The following is a 23,313-nucleotide window of genomic DNA, read 5'->3' on the forward strand; positions in this document are numbered from 1 at the left end:
TTCTAAGTCCGACTTTGCCAGCCAGTCCAGTAGGGTGCAGTCTTGCCATCATTTTGGAGGTAGAGAACTACCTTAAGAGGCATTTGTAAGAAAAGTTAAGCCACATGGGAATGTGGGTCACTTAGGATTCTCTTCGAGAATGTCCTGTTGCTTCATTCCAGATAGCTTAAGGTCTTCTTCGTTAGCAGTTACAATACTTTTTTGAGAAGTTAGCACCTGTAGTATATGGGGGTACCCTTGGGTTACATTATTCTCACAGAATGTCTATGCAGCAGTTATTTCCAGTTTCCTTATGAAGAAAATTGAACCTGGAGAGGTAGTTTAGTTGAGTTCAAGATCACAGCTATTAGTGACCAACAGCAACATATCTTAAGAGTCTTACATTGCATGAAGTGATGATAATATTATTTGAAGGAAAACTGAAAAAATTGAGATATGCCAGCGTGGCACTGTTGATGTTTTGGGTTGGGTAAATCTTTTTTATGGGCACTGTCTTGTGCATTGTGTGATGCTCAGCAATGTCTCTGGCCTCTACCCTAAAGATGCCAATAGCACCCTCCCCTGGGGTTGAAACAAGATGTCTCCAGACTTTGCTAAGTGTCCCTAGGGAGTAAAATGACTCCCTGTTAAAAACTATTGCCTTAAAATATTCTTAACAAAAAAAGAACAAAGAGAGTTAATAATCCAATAGTGATAGTAGCAATGGTAACACGTTTTCAGTCTCCCAAAAGGTAGGAAAAAGGACAGGTGAAAAAAAGGACAAGCGAATTGAATAGAAAACAAATAGCAAACAGGTCCACTTAAACCCAACCATAGCAGTTGTTACACTAAATATTAATGATCTAAACCAAAAGTCTGCTCTGTGGAAATGTTTTAAATATGTACAATTGAAAACATGTATGCACCCAGTGGTCATACATAGCCACTGTGCTCTTTAGGAACTGATGTTAAAATTTTTTAAATTTTAGTTAACTTATGTAGCCACATGTGGCCAGTGGCTATGCTGTTGGGCAATACAGGTCTAAACATTCCAATTGAAAGGCAGAAAATCAGACTAGATAAAAGAAGAAAAGCAAAATCCAACTTAAATATGAAAGCATAGTAGGTTAAAAGCAAAAGACCAGAGTAAGCTATACCATGTGAATACTAATCGTAATAAAAGTGGAGTGGTTGTCTTCATACCTAACAAAATAGACTTCAGGACAGTGGCTCTTAGCAGAAGGAAAATGGACATTTCATAATGATAAAATGGTCAGTTCATCAAATGAGGACAGTAATCCAAAATGTGATACACTTGATAACAGAACCTCAAAATACATGAAGCAAAAACTAATGGAACTGAAAAGAGGAGTAGTCAAATCCGTTGCTATAATTGGAGACTTTAGAACAACTTTCTCAGTAACTGATAAAACAAATAGAAAATTACAAGCAATATAGAATATTTGGACAAAACTCTTAATATGCTTCTACTTAGTTGATACCTGTTGAATGCTGTACCCAACAATGACAAAACACATATTTTTTCAAGTATATATAGGGAGTATTTTCTAGGACAGATTATATGCTATAACATTATACAAATCTCAGTAAATTTAAAGGGATTGAAATAATCTCTGTTCAAAGTGGAATTAAATTAGAATCAGTAACAGAAAGAACTGTTATAGCTTAGCAATAATAAGGACAAACAACCTAGTTAAAAAATAGATAAGAGACCTGATTGCATATTTCGCCATGAAGACATGTAAATCTCTAATAAGCACATGAAAAGATGCTCACAATCCATTAGGGAAATGCAGATTAGATTAATACCACAACGAGATATCAACATAAACTCACTGGGATGCCTATAATCAAAAGATGATACCAAGTGTTGGTGAGATGTGGAGAAATTGGAACCCTCAAACATTGCTGATGGGAATGTAAACTGTTTATATGGTGTAAACATTTGCCAGGATAGTATTGTGTATTGAAATAGATGGATGTTTTCCTTAACATTTAAATATTAACTAATTGTACCCAATATTAAGTAATGTTAAACATTAACATTTTTTCGTAGTTCGCAAAAACAACTTTACAAGTTTTTTTGAAGTTGGGAACTGCTTTGTTTCTTACTTGAAACTCTGGTACACTGGGATCATGTGTGTATATTAGGGTGTGTGCATGTGCACATTTGTGCGGTGATTGCAAACTGCAGGTAGCGAGGGTCGGGATCTGGCTTTGTAGCCTGCAGTGACATTGATTCATTTTGCTGTCAGGAAAATAAAGGACTGTGAGAACCTAACCATCTCTTCACTCAGCATATGAAATATCATTGATCTTGGGATGGCTTTGGCAGGTATCACGATGTTCGCCAGTAACCAGAATTTGGAAGAGGGACTGGCTCTTACCTAAACCCCGTCCTGTAGAAGTGAAGGGAGCTTGCAGAGGTAGTAGTGGGGAGGGCGAGGTGGGCAGAAGGTTGAGTTGCTAATCATGAGAAGGGAGTTCAAAAATTTTTCCATATAAAGAGGACATATCCAGCGTGATAGCCAGAGAGAGAGCTGGCCTGAAGTGGAGCGCTGTGGAGATAAGGCTTGAACTGATGAGTTGATACAGCGCTTGGGAGGACCAGCTGCTTTGAAAGAGCTGAGGCCAGGGCAGACAGGTAACTAAAGAGGGGCTGGACCTTCTCAAGAGAGTGGTTGTCAATCTGCTGTTTGTTACTGACTAATCAGAAATGGAATGCTGGGCAGTGGTTTGATCCTAGGGTCAAAAGTGGGAGTAGGAGTGAAGACTGCTGCTTTTTTAGTTACCTGGGTTGGGAAACTGTCTTGGAGTTTCTAGGGGCTGAACCTACACTTAGAATCAGAGGTTGAATAGGCAAGGGCGTGTTGGCTGAGGCAACAGTTAGAATTCTGAAGCCAAATCCCCCAAATCGTTCGGATTGTAATTGATTGCTCTCCCTTTCAGTTGAGTCTGAGGACTGTTGGGCAGTTCTGTTTGGGATGGGGCTGCTGACAAAGATCCGATTGAACTGAAGACATCATTCCTTGCCCTCAGTTCTCTGCAGTAATGCTTGAACATCCATGTGGTAGTCAGAACAGTATTCCTCAGACTTACAGTGGCACTCAGCAGATTTGAGTTGAGTTCAGAAATGAACTTATTCCTAGTTAGTCTCTGAATGTCACATCATAGTTGCATCAGTGGAAGCTGAAACTGTATATTTCTCAGTGAAATTATATCCACTGGAAGTCTTTGCCCAGAAACTGATCTCATGTGAAAAAAAATAAAAATTGATTCAGAGAATAAAAGAAAGCACACTAGAAAGGAAAACCAAACATCAAATAGAAAAATACTGTAAGTTTCCTTGTTGCAGATTTTTCTGTATGGGACGTCAGTTAGTTTAGGCATCTAAGTTCCTTCAAGATATCTTGTTGCCAGGTGAGCCTTCCTTTAGCAACTAGTGGTATTCATCATTACTCTGAGCATCTTCAGTTGTGCTCACAGTTAAGGTCATCTGCCTTGACGATTTTCATTACCTATTAGCTGTGCATGAACGCTTCAGAAAATGTTTGAATGGTAAATCCTGGCATGGATTAGTTTCCATGGGGATGTCAGTCCTGTTTGATGTTGGGAGTCATTGAGTTCTAAATAAAAATACTCGTTTGGGTTGTCACCATGGGATGTTTTTCTCTTCTGTAAGAAAGATTGAACGAACAGGAGTCTCAAATTGAACTGACATTAAGTAAGTGCTCACATTAGGACAGTCACTCGTGTTTCTAATGTGTGTGTTGTAGTGCGCAGTAAATACCGACTGATATGTAGAACTGAGAAGTTTGGGATCCTATTACTTTTCCTGTTGAGCATTTAGATAGTGCCTCATAAATGTCTTTTTGTTTGATGATGAGGGTTGAAAATATAAAGGAAAATATAATTATGAGGAAATGTCAGAGTAAACGATATATTCACATCTCAATTTTTATCTATTTGCTCTGCAGTAAAAATAAATAAATAAATTCCTTTTTTACTTCTGTCACATTTATTAAAAACATTTGCTATAAATCTTTTCTTAGTTTCCTATGTTTAAAGTTCAAATTTTGGTCATTACAGTGTTCCTAGTTTTAAATTGTAAATGTTAGGGGAAACTTTTTTGCTTTCTTTGAAGCTTTTTCGTTCCTAAGATTTCTGTCATCAAGAAATGTATTTCTTGACTCATACTTTGGTTTAGTAAATTGCTGAAGTATCTCCGTTCATTATTTTGAACAGAACATGTTAATATATTTTGATTGTGTTTTAATGTGGTGTACCACATAAGCCGTGTCCACTGAGAAAAACACTGAATGGAAAGTTGGGAACTCCAGGTCCTTCTTAGCGTTCTCCTAGATGGGGAAACAGTGCAAACAGTGTCAGACTTTATTTTGGGGGGCTCCAAAATCACTACTGATGGTGATTGCAGCCATGAAATTAAAAGACACTTAGCCCTTGGAAGGAAGGTTATGACCAACCTAGATAGCATATTTAAAAGCAGAGACATTACTCTGCCAACAAAGGTCCGTCTAGTCAAGGCTATGGTTTTTCCAGTGGCCATGTATGGATGTGAGAGTTGGACGGTGAAGAAAGCTGAGCACCAAAGAATTGATGCTTTTGAACTGATGTGTTGGAGAAGACTCTTTGAGAGTCCCTTGGACTGCAAGAAGATCTAACCAGTCCATCCTAAAGGAGATCAGTCCTGGGTGTTCATTGGAAGGACTGATGTTGAAGCTGAAACTCCAGTATTTTGGCCGCCTCATGCGAAGAGTTGACTCATTGGAAAAAAGACCCTAATGCTGGGAAGGGTTGGGGGCAGGAGGAGAAGGGGATGACAGAGGATGAGATGGCTGGATGGCATCACCGACTCGATGGACATGGGTTTGGGTAGACTCTGGGAGTTGGTGATGGACAGGGAGGCGTGCTGCGATTCATGGGGTCGCAAAGAGTCAGACATGGCTGAGTGACTGAACTGAACTGAGCTGAAGTTGGCTGTGACCTTGGGCAAGTCTCTTAAGCTCCTTGACCCTCACTTTTTCACTTGTAAACTGAGAAAGAGTATCTCAGATGATGACGTCCCTCAAAAGTGACTGAACTTAGCTAAAATTTTAACATGTTTTATAGCTTCCTTTCAGCCTTCGGTATTTTAAACCAGGCAAACGAGAAACTTTCCCCAAAGTACAGCTTGTCATAGTCCTTCAGGTTTGGTCTTTCCACTGTCACTATGCTTTTTTATGCTCTGAAGCAACTTGACATTTTACTTAGAACAGTTCCACCTGTTTTTGTTTTTTTTTTCTGTAAAAAAACTCTTGTTACCTTGCATACACAGATGTTATTTCTCTTATTTTCATCCTTAATATGGTCTCTACTATACGTTTTCATTATATTTTTAATAAAGTGATAACTTCCGTTTTGTAGAGAGGACTTGGGAGGTAGGAAATTGAGAATTACCTATTCTGGGTGAGCATTATAGCAGACTGAGACAATGCAGAAATACAAATATCACAACTTTGTTACACATCCCTTTTATTGCAAAGATGAACATGTTTATTGACGTGACCCAAAAATAGGACCATTCTATAGCAATTGTTGTTGTTCAGTCACTCAGTTGTGTCCAACTCTTTGGGACCCCATGGACTGCAGCACGCCGGGCTTCCCTGTCCTTCACCATCCTGGAGCTTGCTCAAACTCATGTCCATTGAGTTGGTGATGCCATCTCATCCTCTGCCATTGCCTTCTCCTCTTGCCTTCAATCTTTCCCAGCATCAGGGTTTTTTCTAATGAATTGGCTCATGGCATCAGGTGACCGAAGTATTGGGATCTTCATCTTCAGCATCAGTCCTTCTAGTGAATATTCAGGATTAATTTCCTTTAGGATTGACTGGTTTGATTCCCTTGTAGTCCAAGGGACTCTCAAGAGTTGTCTCCAACACTGCAGTTCAAAAGCATCAATTCTTTGACGCTCAGCCTTCTTTATGATTCAACTCTCACAATCTTACACGACTATTGGAAAAACCATAGCTTTGACTAGACGGACCTACGAAATAAAAGTATATAAACTTAAAATTATGCTCATTGATTTAGTGTTTGTTCTTACTTAGAAACTACTGAGCCATCCAAAGGTTATTCATTAAATTTGTTGATTTACATTAATCCACATTTTTAAATTATATAAGTATCTTAGAAATTAAACCAACACAAAACATAAAAATAATATTGGTTGTTCAGCATTAACAGTCATTGGGGAAAAGCAAATCAAAACCACAAAGAGATATCACCTTCACACCGATTAGGATGGCTGTTATCAAAAATCCAGACAATAATAAATATTGGCATGGATATGGAGAAGTTGGAACCCTTGTGCATTGCTAGTGGGCATGTAAAATAGTGCAGCCTCAATGGCCAACAGTATGGCGGTACCTCAAAGAATTAAAAATAGAATTACGGTGTCATCTAGCTAGTCCTCTTCTGGGTATATACACAAAAGAATTGAAAGTAGGGACTCAAACAGTTATTGTATAGTAATGTTCATAGAAGCATTATTCATAACAGCCAAAAAGTATAAGCAGCCCATGTGTCTATGGACAGATGAATGTATAAACAAAATATGATAAGTACATAGGAGTAAAATATTATTTATCCCTAAAAAGGGAGGAAATTCTGACACATGCTGCAATGTGGACAGACCTTGAGGACATTATGCCAAGCAAAATAATCCAGTCAAATTTACAAAGCTCCTCTCACTAAGAGATGTAACTGTATGGTTTATTAATACTCTCTGGATGTAGGAGAATACCCCATGTACAACAAGAAGAAACAGCTTTTCTGATTTATAGATTCAAAACATTTAGAGAGCTTTTAGCTTCAGATCTGCAACTTCAGCTTCAGGTTAAAAATAAATACAGAAACTCATTGGTTGAGTACTGAAAGAGTTGTTCTCTTTAACTGATTGAACTCACAAATACACAAAAACTAACAAACCGGTTCTTTGTCTTCTCTCATCCAATAGAGGATAGATCTCCATCATCCGTCCAACAGAGACTATGAACCAAAGTCAGCCATTGCTGCCAGTAATGGGGATAACTTACTAGTCATAAGACAAACAAAAGCACAGGCTTAGTAGAGAGAAAGTGAGAAAGAGTAAAGTTAGATCGAACTGTGTTGCTGCACAGGAATCTCTTTGAGAGGCAAGAAAAGGCAAGAAAAGGCATGTTAGGTGTAAGGTACTGTGAGGGCATTTAGAAATTTACTAATTTACTAAGTAAATTAGTTCACTTGAACTTCTTGGTGGATGGCCTCCAAAACTGTTAAACTATAATTTTCCAAAAGCTGAACTCATGATCTTCATGCAAATAGAGCATGAACACATGTCAAATTTTATTTGACTCATTAATCAATGCAGGAACCATTTAAGAAATTAGAACTGATGCCAGGAGTATTTGTGAAAATATTGATATATATATGTATGTATATATGTCTGATACATATCTGCAAACAATTTAATAAAAGATTGAGATGAGATTGCTGAGTTAGATAAATACAACTGGTTATTGTCTTAAAGGGCATTAAACGGTAAACTTTTGGGCTATTTGTTCCACTAGACAAAAGTATATAAATTAACCTCTACTCCAACCAAATTGAAAAATAATTTAATTAATAGACAATCAAGCCCAGAACTGCACTGAAAGAACACCCAGTAATTTCTTTGACCTTTGTCAAATTTCAGCTTTATATCATCTACCTCAATTTCTGGTGGTAATCTCAATAACCCCCTGCTGCTGCTGCTGCTGCTGCTAAGTCGCTTCAGTTATGTCCGACTCTGTGCGACCCCATAGACGGTAGCCCACCAGGCTCCACCGTCCTTAGGATTCTCCAGGCAAGAACACTGGAGTGGGTTTCCATTTCCTTCTCCAGTGCATGAAAGTGAAAAGTGAAAGTGAAGTCGCTCAGTCCTGTCTGACCCTTAGCGACCCTATGGACTGTAGCCCACCAGGCTCCTCCATCCATGGGATTTTCCAAGCAAGAGTACTGGAGTGGGGTGCCATTGCCTTCTCCACAATAACCCCCTATTAACCACCTATTTAACACTTACTAGCAATGGCACCCCACTCCAGTACTCTTGCCTGGAAAATCCCATGGATGGAGGAGCCTGGTAGGCTGCAGTCCATGGGGTCGCTAAGAGTCGGACACGACTGAGCGACTTCACTTTCACTTTTCCCTTTCATGCACTGGAGAAGGAAATGGCAACCCACTCCAGTGTTCTTGCCTGGAGAATCCTAGGGACGGCGGAGCCTGGTTGCTGCCGTCTATGGGGTCGCACAGAGTTGGACACGACTGAAGCGACTTAGCATCAGCAGCAGCAGTAATTCTTCAACCTTGGATTTTTAAAACTTTTTTGATTCTATATTAATATATGTTATTAAAAATAAGACTTTTAAAAATATGGATGATAAAAGAATAAGAAAAAAATCACTTATAAACTCTCTACTGACAATATCAGATTTTTTTCCCCATCTTGACAAGTTTTTGTGTGTGTCCTACAGAAATTTTTCATATCCTTGGGATCATATCTCATTTTATGTTTTTTTTTTTTACTTAATTTGGAGAAATGTTTATAATGTTATTAAAAATCTTGGTAAACATTTTAAAATTACTGCATAATAGTTCTTTATATGAATTACTATAATTATTTTATTTTATTTTATGGTTTTATTTTAATCTGGCTCATTCTCCCCAGTTTAGAAGTGAATAGAAATTGTTATGCTATAAATGTCATGGTCTTATTTAATATATGCTGAATAAAATTTTTAGGTTAGATGCTACTGAGTATTTTTAATTGAGATTACCACAAGAAATTGAGGTAGATGATATAAAGAGTACGTTCCTCTCTAAAGAATGGATAATCTTCACTGACTCAGGGATTCTGGTGAAATTGAGGCCTTTAGATGCTCACCTGTCATAAAGTAGTGTACTGTATCCTAAGAGAACTGTGTGAATAGAAAGACTGAATGAATTCTTTCTAATCTGCAGGCTGTAAAAACGATGTCATTTATATTAGTAAAATTTACTTTTTTATATTTCCTTTGTGAATAGAGAAAATGTTTCTTAAAGTAGAATAACAAATACTGTTACTTTTACATGAACTATTCTTTTTCTTTTTGAAGGATTATTTAAACTTGGTTGTCTTTGGATTGAAATATAGGTGATAATTGTAAATAATCAGCTTAGAATAAGCTTGCATAGACTGAAATTTTTGGTGCAGCCGTGTTACAGAGTTGTTCTTCAGTTGCTAAGTTGTTTAGAGTTAGCATTATTTGTTAAACATATGTAAGATAATTTCATACTTTAAAGGTTAATATCAATAAATTTGGCTCCTAGAATATAAAATGGGCTATAAAACATTGATGGCTTCCCTGGTGGCTCAGTTGTAAAGAACCTGCCTGCCAAGCAGGACATGCGGGTTCAATCCCTGGGTCAGGAAGATCACCTGGAGAAGGAAATGGGGAAATGGCAACCCACTCCAATATTCTTGGCTGGAATCCCATGGACAGAAAGCCTAATGAGCTACAGTCCATGGGGTCGCAAAGAGTTGAATATGACTGAGCACACACATGTGCACGTGAAACATTGATGTTAAGTGTAATATCAAATCAGAGTAGTTTTAATTTGTGTTAACTGTCAGAATCAGCTAAGAAAAAGACAAGGTAACTTCAGAATGCAAATAATTTTTTTTTGCTGCTGGAGATTACAAGGAATATTGGTAACTATTGATAATATTCCCAACTAGTTCAAGGCTATAGTTGACTTTTCAGCAGAGGGGATTTTGCCCAGGGAGCAAAAACTCTGAAAGCAGATCTGTTCTAATGGAATGTTCCTTGGTGGGAACTGCATGTCTAGCTACCACATATTTTCTCAGAACTGGCCCTTACAATATCTTAATTTCAAATAGTTTGGACATTAACTGGAAATAAGGTTGGAGTCTTTTTTCCAGGTAGACTGTCATTGTATCTACTTACAGTACAGCTATGAAGTGGGAAGTGTCTTAGTTTTGGTAGCCATCTATAGTGTATTGATTGTCTCCAGAAAATTAGGAATTGGTTGCATTCAATTTGAAATTGCTTATGCAAAGCTGTGTGATGTATTAACCATGAGTACTGCTGTTTGCATTTTTCCAAGTTAAATTTATTATTTTTAGTTTCTTATTTATAGACTATATTATTTCCAATTTTTAAATTTCATTTTTGGGTCTTTTTAAGAAATTATGTAAATTTTGATGTCATACTGGTTTAGCACACCTTTAAGTTTCTTCTTTTTTTCTTTTAATCCTATTGAAATATCTCAGTCTCCCAGTTTATCCCTCTCCCAGGTAACCATAAGTTTTTCTACATCTGTGACTCTAATTTCTGTTCTGCAAATAAGTTCATTTGAAACTTTTTTTTTTAATATTCCACATGTAAGTGATTCATGATGCTTGTTTTCCGCTGATTTACTTCACTCAGTATGACAATCTCTAGATCCATCCAGGTTTCTGGAAATGAAATAATTTCATTCTTTTTTATGGCTGAGTAATATTCCATTGTGTATATGTACCGTATTTTTTTTTTAATCCATTCCTCTGTTGATGGATATTAAAGTTGCTTCCGTGTCCTGGCTGTTGTAAATAGTGCAGCAGTGAACTTTGGGGTGCACATATCTCTTTAAATTACTAGTTTTCTCTAAGTATATACCCAGAAGTGGGATTGCAGGATCATATTGTAGCTCTATTTTTAGTTTTCTTAAGGAACCTCTGTACTGTTCTCTGTAAATGGTTGTACCAGTTTACATTCCTGCCAACAGTGTAGGAGGGTTACCTTTTCTTCACATCCTCTCCAACATTTATTGTTTGTAGATTTTTCTTTTTTTGGTAGATTTTTTTGATGGTCATTCTGACCAATGTGAGGTGATACCTCATTGCAGTTTTGGTTTGTATTTCTCTAATAATTAATGATATTGAGCATCTTTTCATGTGCTTTTTGGCCATCTGATATCTTCATGAGTTTCTGTTCTTAAAATGAATCTGAAGTTTATTTGTAGTGTTTCCTGAACTGTTAACAAAAAACTAAACAGTTGTAGGAATAAGTTATTTTCAAGCAGTGCACTTTTAATCAGGAGCTTAAAATGCTTACCTTAGGAAGCCTTGGTAAATTGTTGTTTCAAAAATTCAGGACATCAGTTGGCAAATCACAGATTTGTATGTGAACAGGTGTGATTGCAGAGTTACTTTTGGATGCTTTGGCAGGGAGGAGAACACAGGTCCTGCCCTTGCATAGCCCCTGAAGACTTCTGCTCTTGCAGTCTTTGAACCCCTGAGTTGGTCCCCCCAGTGCTGTTTCTAGTGCATATGGAGAATGACTTCTCATTTGCCTGTTTCTTTAAGTTGTACCAGTGTCTGTTTTAAAGATAACTGAGGCACATGGAAGCAGGTGGGTTAGGAGACAGGTGTACTTCATCAGCGTAAATAGACATGCATTTTGGGAACCATTTAGCCGGAAGCCTGAATTCGCCCATTAATATTGATGTCGTTTCTACAGAGCACCTTTGGTATTGTACTGCATAGCTCATTAATCACCGAAGCCACACCATCCTCCCCAACATTTAGGTCGTGTTTTTCTTTTGTATAGCTAGCAGTGAGCTTTATTGTTGTATTTTTCCTGTTATCAGCTAAATTCTTAAAATAGAGGAACTGCTAAAAATAACTTTGCTTATTCTTTCACGTATCTGAAACTGTGATAAACTGCGGGCATGAGAAAGATAAACTATTGCATATTGCTAATCACATTACTGAGCTATTTGTAAGGAAACTGAAGATAGGTTCTGTTAGCTTGTATAAGTTTGCCTATTCAATGAGCTACTGATGTAATTTCTTAGACACAGCCTTTTAGGGTATGTCATTCAGACCCCTTAAAGCTTAAACAAAAACATACTCGAATTTGCTCAGTCTGCAGAGTGTTTGTGCCTTGTCATTTATTTCTCACAGCTACCTTTGAAGGTGTGTAGTAGTATTCCTGTTTTAAAATGCAGAAAGGGATACTTTTAAAAGAAGTTATTGTCTTCCTAAGATAAAATAGCCAGAAATTGTACAGTGAGTGGAGTTCGGGCTCAAATTCAGGTATCTTGATTATGAATCCTGGACTCAAGTCACTATGGCCTGCTTCCTTTCTGTTTGTAGTTTACAGACTCCTTCTCCATCTACATTTGAAAAGTATGAATGGGGGCTTCCCTGGTGGCTCAGTGGTGAAGAATCTGCCTGCCAATGCAGGAGATGCAGGTTTGATCCCTGGGTCAGGAAGATCCCCTGGAGGAGGAAATGGCAACCCACTCCAGTATTCTTGGAGAATCCCATGAACAGAGGAGCCTGGCTGGCTACAGTCCGTGGGGTTGCAAAGAGTTGGACATGACTGAGCACACACGTACCTGCAAAAGATTTGCAGAAATGTTAAACAGTGCCATTCTTTTAACTAGATTTTTTTTGGTTTTGGAAAATACAGTAATTCTTAAAGTATGTTTAATTAACATGTATTGGATTTATTGTTGTTTTAAGTGAATTAACAGGAACATATTTTTGGAACATATTTTCGTCTTTATATTTAATACAGTAAGTGTATACAGACACAGTTAAATAAATAAAAGTTCTCTGGTGGCCTCAGTTTTGTCAGTGTAAAAGGGTTTTGAGGCCGAGAAGTTTGAGCGTTGCTGAGTTGATGTTGCTGTTTCGTTGAGGCAGCACCGCTGTTACGTTCCCTTTCCCAAATAGCGTGTTTTCCTCCATGATCTGCCATTATCTCATCTGCTGTGTTTTTAAGAGTATTAACCATTAAAAGGCCTTAACTATGTAAGGGGTTAAAGAAATGCAATGATCCCAAGAATTGAAGTAGAATCCTCAGAACAGTCGGTAGAGACCAGTCAGTGACTTGGGAGGCCTCTCTAATGCTGCAGGACTGAACCCCTTGGGGAGTTAATGGAAGGGACAGAATGATTTGGCTCTTTGTAACCTAGTGAATAGCAAAGAACAGCAAGGAGAGATAAGAAAGCCTTCCTCGGCGATTAATGCAAAGAAATAGAGGGAAACAACAGAATGGGAAAGACTCGAGATCTCTTCAAGAAAATTAGAGATACCAAGGGAACTTTTCATGCAAAGATGGGCTCAATAAAGGATAGAAATGGTAGGGACCTAACAGAAGCAGAAGATATTAAGAAGAGGTGGCAAGAAGACACAGAAGAACTGTACAAAAAAGATCTTCACGACCCAGGTAATCACGATGGTGTGATCACTCACCTAGAGCCAGACATCCTGCAGTGTGAAGTCAAGTGGGCCTTAGAAAGCATCACTACGAACAAAGCTAGTGGAGGTGATGGAATTCCAGTTGAGCTATTTCAACTGAAAGATGAAAGATGATGTTGTGAAAGTGCTGCACTCAATATGCCAGCAAATCTGGAAAACTCAGCAGTGGCCCCAGGACTGGAAAAGGTCAGTTTTCATCCCAATCCCAAAGAAAGGCAATGCCGAAGAATGCTCAAACTACTGCACAACTGCACTCATCTCACACGCTAGTAAAGTAATGCTCAAAATTCTCCAAGACAGGCTTCAGCAGTACGTGAACTGTGAACTTCCAGATGTTCAAGCTGGTTTTAGAAAAGGCAGAGGAACCAGAGATCAAATTGCCAACATCCGCTGGATCAGCGAAAAAGCAAGAGAGTTCCAGAAAAACATCTGTTTCTGCTTTACTGACTATGCCAAAGCCTTTGACTGTGTGGACCACAATCAACTGTGGAAAATTCTGAAAGAGATAGAAATACCAGACCACCTGACCTGCCTCTTGAGAAACCTGTATGCAGGTCAGGAAGCAACAGTTAGAACTGGACATGGAACAGCAGACTGGTTCCAAATAGGAAACGGAGTCCGTCAAGGCTGTATATTGTCACCCTGCTTATTTAACTTATATGCAGAGTACATCATGAGAAACACTGGGCTGGAAGAAACACAAGCTGGAATCAAGATTGCCGGGAGAAATATCAATAACCTCAGATATGCAGATGACACCACCCTTATGGCAGAAAGTGAAGAAGAACTAAAAAGCCTCTTGATGAAAGTGAGAGAGGAGAGCGAAAAAGTTGGCCTAAAGCTCAACGTTCAGAAAACTAAGATCATGGCATCTGGTACCATCACTTCATGGGAAATAGATGGGGAAACAGTGGAAACAGTGTCAGACTTTATTTTGGGGAGCTCCAAAATCACTGCAGATGGTGATTGCAGCCATGAAATTAAAAGATGCTTGCTCCTTGGAAGGAAAGTTATGACCAACCTAGACCAAAGACAGCATACTCAGAGAAGGCAATGGCAACCCATTCCAATGCTCTTGCCTGGAAAATCCCATGGACGGAGGAGCCTGGTAGGCTGCAGTCCAAGGGGTCGCGAAGGGTCGGACACGACTGAGCGACTTCACTTTCACTTTTCACTTTCATGCATTGGAGAAGGAAACGGCAACCCACTCCAGTGGTCTTGCCTGGAGAATCGCACGGATGGGCGAGCCTGGTGGGCTGCCGTCTATGGGGTCACACAGAGTCGGACACGACTGAAGCGACGCAGCAGCAGCAGCAGACAGCATACTAAAAAGCAGAGACATTACTTTGCCAACAAAGGTCCGTCTAGTCAAGGCTATGGTTTTTCCAGTAGTCATGTATGGATGTGAGAGTTGGACTGTGAAGAAAGCTGAGTGACGAAGAATTGATGCTTTTGAACTGTGGTGTTGGAGAAGACTCTTGAGAGTCCTTTGGACTGCCAGGACATCCAACCAGTCCCTCCTAAAGGAGATGAGTCCTGAGTGTTCACTGGAAGGACTGATGTTGAAGCTGAAACTCCAATACTTTGGCCAACTGATGTGAAGGGCTGATTTATTTGAAAAGACCCTGATGCTGGGAAAGATTGAGGGCAGGAGGAGAGGGGGATGACAAAGGACGAGATGGTTGGTGACATCACCGACTCGATGGACATGAGTTTGGGTAAACTCTGGGAGTTGGTGATGGACAGGGAGGTCTGGCGTGCTGCAGTCCATGGGGTCGCAGAGTCAGACACGACTGAGAGACTGAACTGAACTGAACTCAATTCATTAACACACTTGTAATCAACAAGTATCCAAGTCACAGCATGGTGAAGCGTGTGGCTTGATCAAGTTCAGTGAGTCTAGGTTTTAAGGATATTGTTGAAAGATTGGAGATCAAGTCCAAGAGTTCTGCTGATTTCTGATTTCACAGATCTAAATATTGTTGTTTCTGTTCTTGTCTCCTTCACTCTGTCCCTCAAACTCTTTGAGTTCTTTCCATGTTTTAAAGTATTATATAATTTGAGTTAAGGGGATGTGTTTGAGGGAAAGAAATTCTGTTATGGCAGTTTTATGTCAGGTGGAATAACAGAAGGAGTACAGCAAAGCAGATTTAAAAAAAAATTTCTTTAACCATGCATTGAAACATTTTGTTTTTTCATGCTGTTTTGTTTACTGACCTGTATAGATGAGGCATATTTGAGAAGCGAGTTTATTTAAAAGTGTTTAAAAGTAGCTGATTCAGCACATGTATGTGTGCATAGACAGACATCAGGTGTTAGTTGGATCAGCTCAGTATATGGTGTTGGACGCTGCTGGTTTTCAGACATCCCTAGCCAGAAGTGAGTGATCTGGGAGCTCTCTGGCTGTTCCAGGTGCAAAGAGGGCTGAGGGAATCAATATTTCAGGTTCACTTCCAATCCATTTTCTGCAGCTGCCAAGTACTTGTTGAAAAGCTTGAAAGTATTGATTAACTTACCAAGTTGAGACTAGTAGATCATTGTTAACAGTAGTGCTGAGGTCTCAGATATAGTTCTAGAAAAATAGCTTCGTATCTGTCTTTACTTGGAGTGTCTTCCATTTTTGAGATCTGTTTTTTAAAATTAGATCAGTGAGGACCCCATGAGGGGAAAAGGAAATCACTCATGTTTTAATTGTCAGAAAGCATGATGGAAGGAAAAGGAGTACAGCAAAGCAGATTGTAAGGAAAAAAATTTTTTTAACCCTGCATTGAAGCACTTTGTTTACCATGCTGCTTTGTTTGGATAGATGAAGGATTTTTGAGAAGTGAGCTTATTTAAAAGCGTTTAAAAGTAGCTGGTTTTCTTGTTTAGCATTGATTTAAGGTCTCGGAGGCCAGTTTGTGTGTCATTTAATAACTTCGTGGTTTTATGATCAGTTTATTGCTTAGTTGACTCCTGGGTTTCCCATTTCCTCAGATGATGTGATGGGAGGTCAGAGTAGGTAGTTTTTTGCTAAGTAATTATAAAACAGCCCCTATCTATATGAAGTTCTTTGCAGATAGGGAAGATACCCAACTCTCACGTGGAACTGAGAGGTGGAAATAATGCCTGTGATAGGACAAATTGGTCATGACTGGACTCATAGGAGAATGAACCAGTGAGAGATCCAGGAGATGAGAGAAGTGATGAACTTTGAAAACTCAGAAGGTAATTGCAGTTTGAAAAAAATGTTTCAGGCTAGTACAGCAAGTAGGGCTGATTTATATTTAGGGCAAACAGAATATATCAGTTATTTATTTATTGAGAAAGTGCTTATTGAGTCTGTACTTACTATGTCCTTAATAAATACGTTTTTAAGTGAATGAATGAACACACTCATTTGATTTAATGAGCCCTGGAATGACACACTAAACTGAACTCATGGAAGAATTTAGACTCATTTCAAAGTCATCCAATTAGCTTTGCCTTGGAGGTTTTCTCACATTTGACAGGCTCCCCTCCTTCCCCATCATGAACTGACAGTTTGTTTCTGTCTCTGTGTCACTGCAGTGGTTGCTCTCCTGCATGAATATTTCTAAAGACAGAAAGTTCATTCCTATGAGCCTTGGGTCTTATGTTTAAAAGATGGTTTTCATAAAATTCTATGATATGTAGGAGTTTATTTTTTATTACATAGTTGGAACATTCTGTTTTCTAAGACAGGTGATTAGGCCTCAAGTCTATTAACAATTGAGAGAATTGGCATTAATTCAGGTGTTGCAGATACAATAGGTTAATATCCTTTCTATTTTCCTTTTGTATAATACTTCTGTTTGCTTATCCTTTCTGCTCTTCGAGCTGTATCTGTTTCTAGAGAAATAGTAATGATTTTTTTAAAAGAGCGATGCCATATGTGACAGTGAATGCTAAAACCAGGGTTTGACATTTATTATTATAGTTGGTAGAAGCTCTTAAAAGGCTAAAGATGTGTTTACTGTCCAAGCACCATTTTAACTACAGCATTGGAAGTTTGAGAAATCACTGATGTTGCTAGCACCATGGTAGATGTTCTCTTATTTGTACAGTTACTCTCCCACCCCTTTCCCAAACTGTGCTTTTGGGAAAGAAGTCACTGTGTGCAGCCTCCACTGAAATAGTAGTGAATTATGCTTCCCTCACTTTAGGCAGAGAATCTGTATAAGCTCTTTACACTTCTGCATGAGAGATTGGTCTCTTCCTCCTCATTTATTAGTTTATTCAGTCATTTATATCAGTATGGACTCATGGGCAATTTCTGCTGTACAGCTAAGTGAATCAGCCATTTAATTTGCTTATATTAAAGCTCACTCTTCATGTTGTAAAATCCTGTGAGTTTTGAAAAGTGCATAATGTTATGTATGCACTACTACACTATTATATAGAATAGTTTCACCCTGTAAGTCCCCTGTGCTGCATCTGTTCATCCTCCCCCACACCCCCAATTTCTTGGCAACCACTGGTCTTTTACTTGCTCAGTAGTTTTGCCTTTTATAGAATGTAATTGGAATCATATAATCTGTAGCATTTTCACACTTATTTCATTCACTTAGCAGTAAGTATTTAATGTTTCTCCATTTTGTGTGTTTGGCTGCCAAACATGTTATCATCTAGAAGTTTTGCATTTTACATAGTCTATGATCCATTGTGAGTTAATTTTTTTTGAAAGATGTAAGGTCTGTGACTAGATACTGGTTTTTTTTGCATCTGGACGTCCAGTGTCTGTACCATTTTGCATTCCCACCTTCAGTGAATGAGAATTCTCGTTGCTCTGCATTCTCACTAGCGTTTGATATTTCAGGTTATTGGATTTCAGCTATTCTAATAGTTGTGTAATAGTCTCTTTTTAAAAAAAAATTCAGTTTCTTAACAGCAAATGATATTGAGCGTCTTTTTATTTTTTCAACATCTTTTTGTATTCTTGTTTGGCATCTGTGCATCATCTTTGGTGAAGTGTCTCACTAGATATTTTGCCTGTTTTTTTTCTTTTTTAATTTAAAAAAAAATTTTTTTACTTTACAATATGGTATTGGTTTTGCCACCATTGACATGAATTTGCCATGGGTGTACATGTGTTCCCCTTCCAGAACCCCGTCCTACCTCCCTCCCCATCCCATCCCTCCAGGTCATCCTGGTGCACCAGCCCCGAACACCCTGTATCATTCATCGAACCTGGACTGGCGATTCATTTTACATGTGATAATTTACATGCTTCAATGCCATTCTCCCATATCATCCCACCCTTGCCCTCTCCCATAGAGTCCAAAAGACTGTTGTATACATCTGTGTCTCTTTTGCTGTCTCCCATACAGGGTTATCTTTACCAACTTACTAAATTCCATATGTATGCTTTAGTATACTGTATTGGTGTTTTTCTTTCTGGCTTACTTCATTCTGTATAATAGGCTCCTGTTTCATCCACCTCATTAGAACTGATTCGAATGTATCCTTTTTAATGGCTGAGTAATATTCCATTGTGTATATGTACCACAGCTTCCTTATGCATTCCTCTGCTGATGGTCATCTAGGCTGCTTCCATGTCCTGGCTGTTATAAACAGTGCTGCGATGAACATTGGGGTACACGTGTCTCTTTCAATTCTGGTTTCCTCAGTGTGTATGACCAGCAGTGGGATTGCTGGGTCATATGGCAGTTCTATGTCCAGTTTTTTGAGGAATCTCCACACTATTCTCCATAGTGGCTGTACTAGTTTGCATTCCCACCAACAGTGTAAGAGGGTTCCCTTTTCTCCACACCCTCTCCAGCATTTATTGCTTGTAGACTTTTGGATAGCAGCCATTCTGACCGGCGTGAAATGGTACCTCATTGTGGTTTTGATTTGCATTTCTCTGATAATGAGTGATGTTGAGCATCTTTTCATGTGTTTGTTAGCCATCTGTATGTCTTCTTCGGAGAAGTGTCTGTTTAGTTCTTTGGCCCACTCTTTGATTGGGTTGTTTATTTTTCTGGAATTGAGCTGCAGGAGTTGCTTGTATATTTTTGAGATTAATTGTTTGTCCGTTGCTTCGTTTGCCATTATTTTCTCCCATTCTGAAGTCTGTCTTTTCACCTTGCTTATAGTTTCCTTTGTTGTGCAGAAGATTTTAATTTTAATTAGGTCCCATTTGTTTATTTTTGCTTTTATTTCCAGTATTCTGGGAGGTGGGTCATAGAGGATCCTGCTGTGATTTGTGTCGGAGAGTGTTTTGCTTATGTTTTCCTCTAGGAGTTTTACAGTTTCTGGTATTAGGTTTAGATCTTTAATCCATTTTGAGTTTATTTTTGTGTATGGTGTTAGAAAGTGTTCTAGTTGCGTTCTTTTACAAGTGGTTGACCAGTTTTCCCAGCACCACTTGTTAAAGAGATTGTCTTTTCTCCATTGTATATTCTTGCCTCCTTTGTCAAAGATAAGGTGTCAATAAGTGTGTGGATTTATCTCTGAGCTTTCTATTTTGTTCCATTGATCTGTATTTCTGTCTTTGTGCCAGTACCATACTGTCTTGATGACTGTGGCTTTGTAGTAGAGACTGAAGTCAGGCAGGTTGATTCCTCCAGTTCCATTCTTCTTCTCAAGATTGCTTTGGCTATTCGAGCTTTTTGGATTTCCATACAAATTGTGAAATTATTTGTTCTAGTTCTCTGAAAAATACTGTTGGTAGCTTGATAGGGATTGCATTGAATCTATAGATTACTTTGGGTAGTATACTCATTTTCACTATATTGATTCTTCTGATCCATGAACACGCAGATGACATGATCCTATACATAGAAAAGCCTAAAGACTCCACCAGAAAATTACTAGAGCTAATTAATGAATATAGTAAAGTTGCAGGATATAAAATCAACACACAGAAATCCCTTGCATTCCTATACACTAACAATGAGAAAACAGAAAGAGAAATTAAGGAAACAATTCCAATCACCATCGCAACAAAAAGAATAAAATACTTAGGAATATATCTATCTAAAGAAACAAAAGACCTATATATAGAAAACTATAAAACACTGGTGAAAGAAATCAAACAGGACACAAATAGATGGAGAAATATACCATTTTCTGGTTTTTAATTGAGTTGTTTTCTCGTCGTTGAATTTTAAGAGTGCTTTTTTTTTGAATACCAGTTCTTTTTGAGATATTTTGCAAGATTTTCTCCAGTCAGTGGCTTGCCTTTTTATTCTCATAACAATGTATTTTACAGACTCAAGGTTTTTAATTTCAGTGATGTCCAGCTTGACAATTATTTCTTTCATGGATTGTGCTTTTTGGTGTTTTATCTAAAACTCATCGCCATACCCAAGGTCTCCTAGATTTTTACCTACGTTATCATCTAGAAGTTTTGCATTTTACGTAGTCTGTGATCCATTGTGAGTTAATTTTTTTGAACGGTGTGAGGTCTGTGACTAGATTCTGCTTCGTTTTGCGTCTGGATGTCTAGTTGTTACAGTGCCTTTTGTGGTATAGACCGTCCTTTCTCTCTTGAATCATCTTTGCTTCTTTGTCAAGGGGCAGTTGACTGTGTTCATGTGGATTTTGTATTCTGTTCTGTTGTTTCTTTTGTTCGCTCACCAGTATCACACAAGCTTGATAATTGTGGCTCTATAGTAAATCTGGATGTCAGGTGGTGTCAGTCTTCCAGTTTTGTTGTTCTTCAGTATTGTGTTGGTATTCTGACTCTATTTCCTTTCCATATAAGCTTAGAATTAATTTGTCAGTATTCACAAAATAAGTTGCTGGGATTTTGATTGAGATTGCATTCAGTCTGGAGACTTAACTTGGAAAGAATGGACATCTCAGTCAAAATGAACGTATAATATTTTCCATTTGCTTATGTCTTTTTTGATTCCTTTTGTCATAGTTTTGTAGTGTTTTGCATATGGATTCTGAATATATTGTTGGATTTATACTTAGGTGTGTAAGTTTTTTTGGTGGTTTCATAAATGGTATTGTATTTTTAATTTCAAATTCCAGTCATTGCTTGTATATAGGGGAGCAGTTGCCTTGCATATCAACCTAATGTCCTGTAATCTTCTTGTAATTGCTGATTAGTTTCAGTTTTTGTTGTTGATTCTTTGAAATTCTCTACATAGTATGTCATGTCATTTGTGAAACAGTTTTATTTTTTTCCTTTGCAGTGCGTATGAATATTTTTTATTTCCTTTTCTCATATTATTACACTAACTAGGATTTCCAGTATGATACTGAATAGAAGAAATGAAGGAGGATATCATTGTCTTGTTCCCCATTTTAGGGGGAGATGATCCAGTTTCTTAAAATTGAGTATGATGTTAGCTGTAGATTTTTTTGTATATGTTCTTTACAGAGTTGATGAAGTCTCTCTATTCATAGTTTGCTGAGAACTTTTAGTTATGAATGGGAGTTGGATTTTGTCAAATGTGTTTTCTCTATCAATCAGTATGATCATACTTTTCTTTTAGCCTATTTTGATGGTTGGATTACATTAATTGCTTTTCTTTTTTAAATTCTCTAATATTTGAACCAACCTTGCATACCTGGGGTTAATCCTACTCTATCATAGTGTGTAATTCTTTTTATACATTGTTGGGTTTGATTTGCTAATATTTTGTGAGGATTTTTCCTTCTGTGTTTATGAGACACTGTTACATAGTTTTCCTATCTTGTAATGTCTTTTTCTGGTTTTATTGTTAACAAACCTGCTTTTTTCATTCTCCTTCATTCCCTTTTAGCCTTTTTCCATATACATTCTCTGTGACTTTGAGTGTGTGAATATGATACACAAGTTTTGTTATTAATATATTTGTTCACCTAAATTGTTGTGTGGATCACAATAAACTGTGGGAAATTCTGAAAGAGATGGGAATACCAGACCACCTGACCTGTCTCTTGAGAAACCTGTATGCAGGTCAGAAAGCAACAGTTAGAACTGGACATGGAACAACAGACTGGTTCCAAATAGGAAAAGGAGTCCGTCAAGGCTGTATATTGTCACCCTGCTTATTTAACTTATATGCAGAGTACATCATGAGAAACACTGGGCTGTAAGAAACACAAGCTGGAATCAAGATTGCCGGGAGAAATATCAATAACCTCAGATATGCAGATGACACCACCCTTATGACAGAAAGTGAAGAAGAACTAAAGAGGCTCTTGATGAAAGTGAAAGAGGAGAGTGAAAAAGTTGGCTTAAAGCTCAACGTTCAGAAAACTAAGATCATGGCATCTGGTCCCATCACTTCATGGGAAATAGATGGGGAAACAGTGGAAACAGTGTCAGACTTTATTTTTTTGGGCTCCAAAATCACTGCAGATGGTGATTGCAGCCATGAAATTAAAAGATGCTTACTCCTTGGAAGGAAGGTTACGACCAACCTAGATAGCATATTTAAAAGCAGAGACATTACTTTGCGAACAAAAGTCCGTCTAGTCAAGGCTATGGTTTTTCCAGTGGTCATGTATGGATGTGAGAGTTGGACGGTGAAGAAAGCTGAGTGCCGAAGAACTGATGCTTTTGAACTGATGTGTTGGAGAAGACTCTTGAGAGTCCCTTGGACTGCAAGGAGATCCAACCAGTCCATCCTAAAGGAGATCAGCCCTGGATGTTCATTGGAAGGACTGATGTTGAAGCTGAAACTCTAGTACTTTGGCCACCTCATGCGAAGAGTTGACTCATTGGAAAAGACCCTAATGCTGGGAAGGATTGAGGGCAGGAGGAGAAGGGGACGACAGAGGATGAGATGGTTGAATGGCATTACTGACTCGATGGACATGGGTTTGGGTAAACTCCGGGAAGATGGTGATGGACAGGGAGGCCTGGCGTGCTGCGATTCATGGGGTTGCAAAGAGTCATACACGACTGAGCGACTGAACTGGACTGAACATCCATTCAGTCTCTGACAAAGCATTTTCTTATGATGCTCCATAATTTTCATTGTATGGTTTTCATTTAATAACAGTTACATTTAAATTCATGTTGAATTTTAAAATGAGAAATA

The 23,313-nt window shown here is 38.2% G+C and overlaps 1 protein-coding gene across 50 annotated transcripts in view; it reads left to right on the top strand.

Moving 5' to 3' along the window:
• The window catches only part of ATE1 (arginyltransferase 1), a 274,124-nt gene that overhangs the window by 49,722 nt on the left and 201,089 nt on the right, over positions 1–23,313 (top strand). The window lies entirely within an intron of this gene.

Source organism: Giraffa tippelskirchi, chromosome 2, assembly GCF_054371585.1.
Source record: "Giraffa tippelskirchi isolate mGirTip1 chromosome 2, T2T-mGirTip1v1.2.pri, whole genome shotgun sequence".
Classification (NCBI taxonomy): Eukaryota; Metazoa; Chordata; class Mammalia; order Artiodactyla; family Giraffidae; genus Giraffa; species Giraffa tippelskirchi.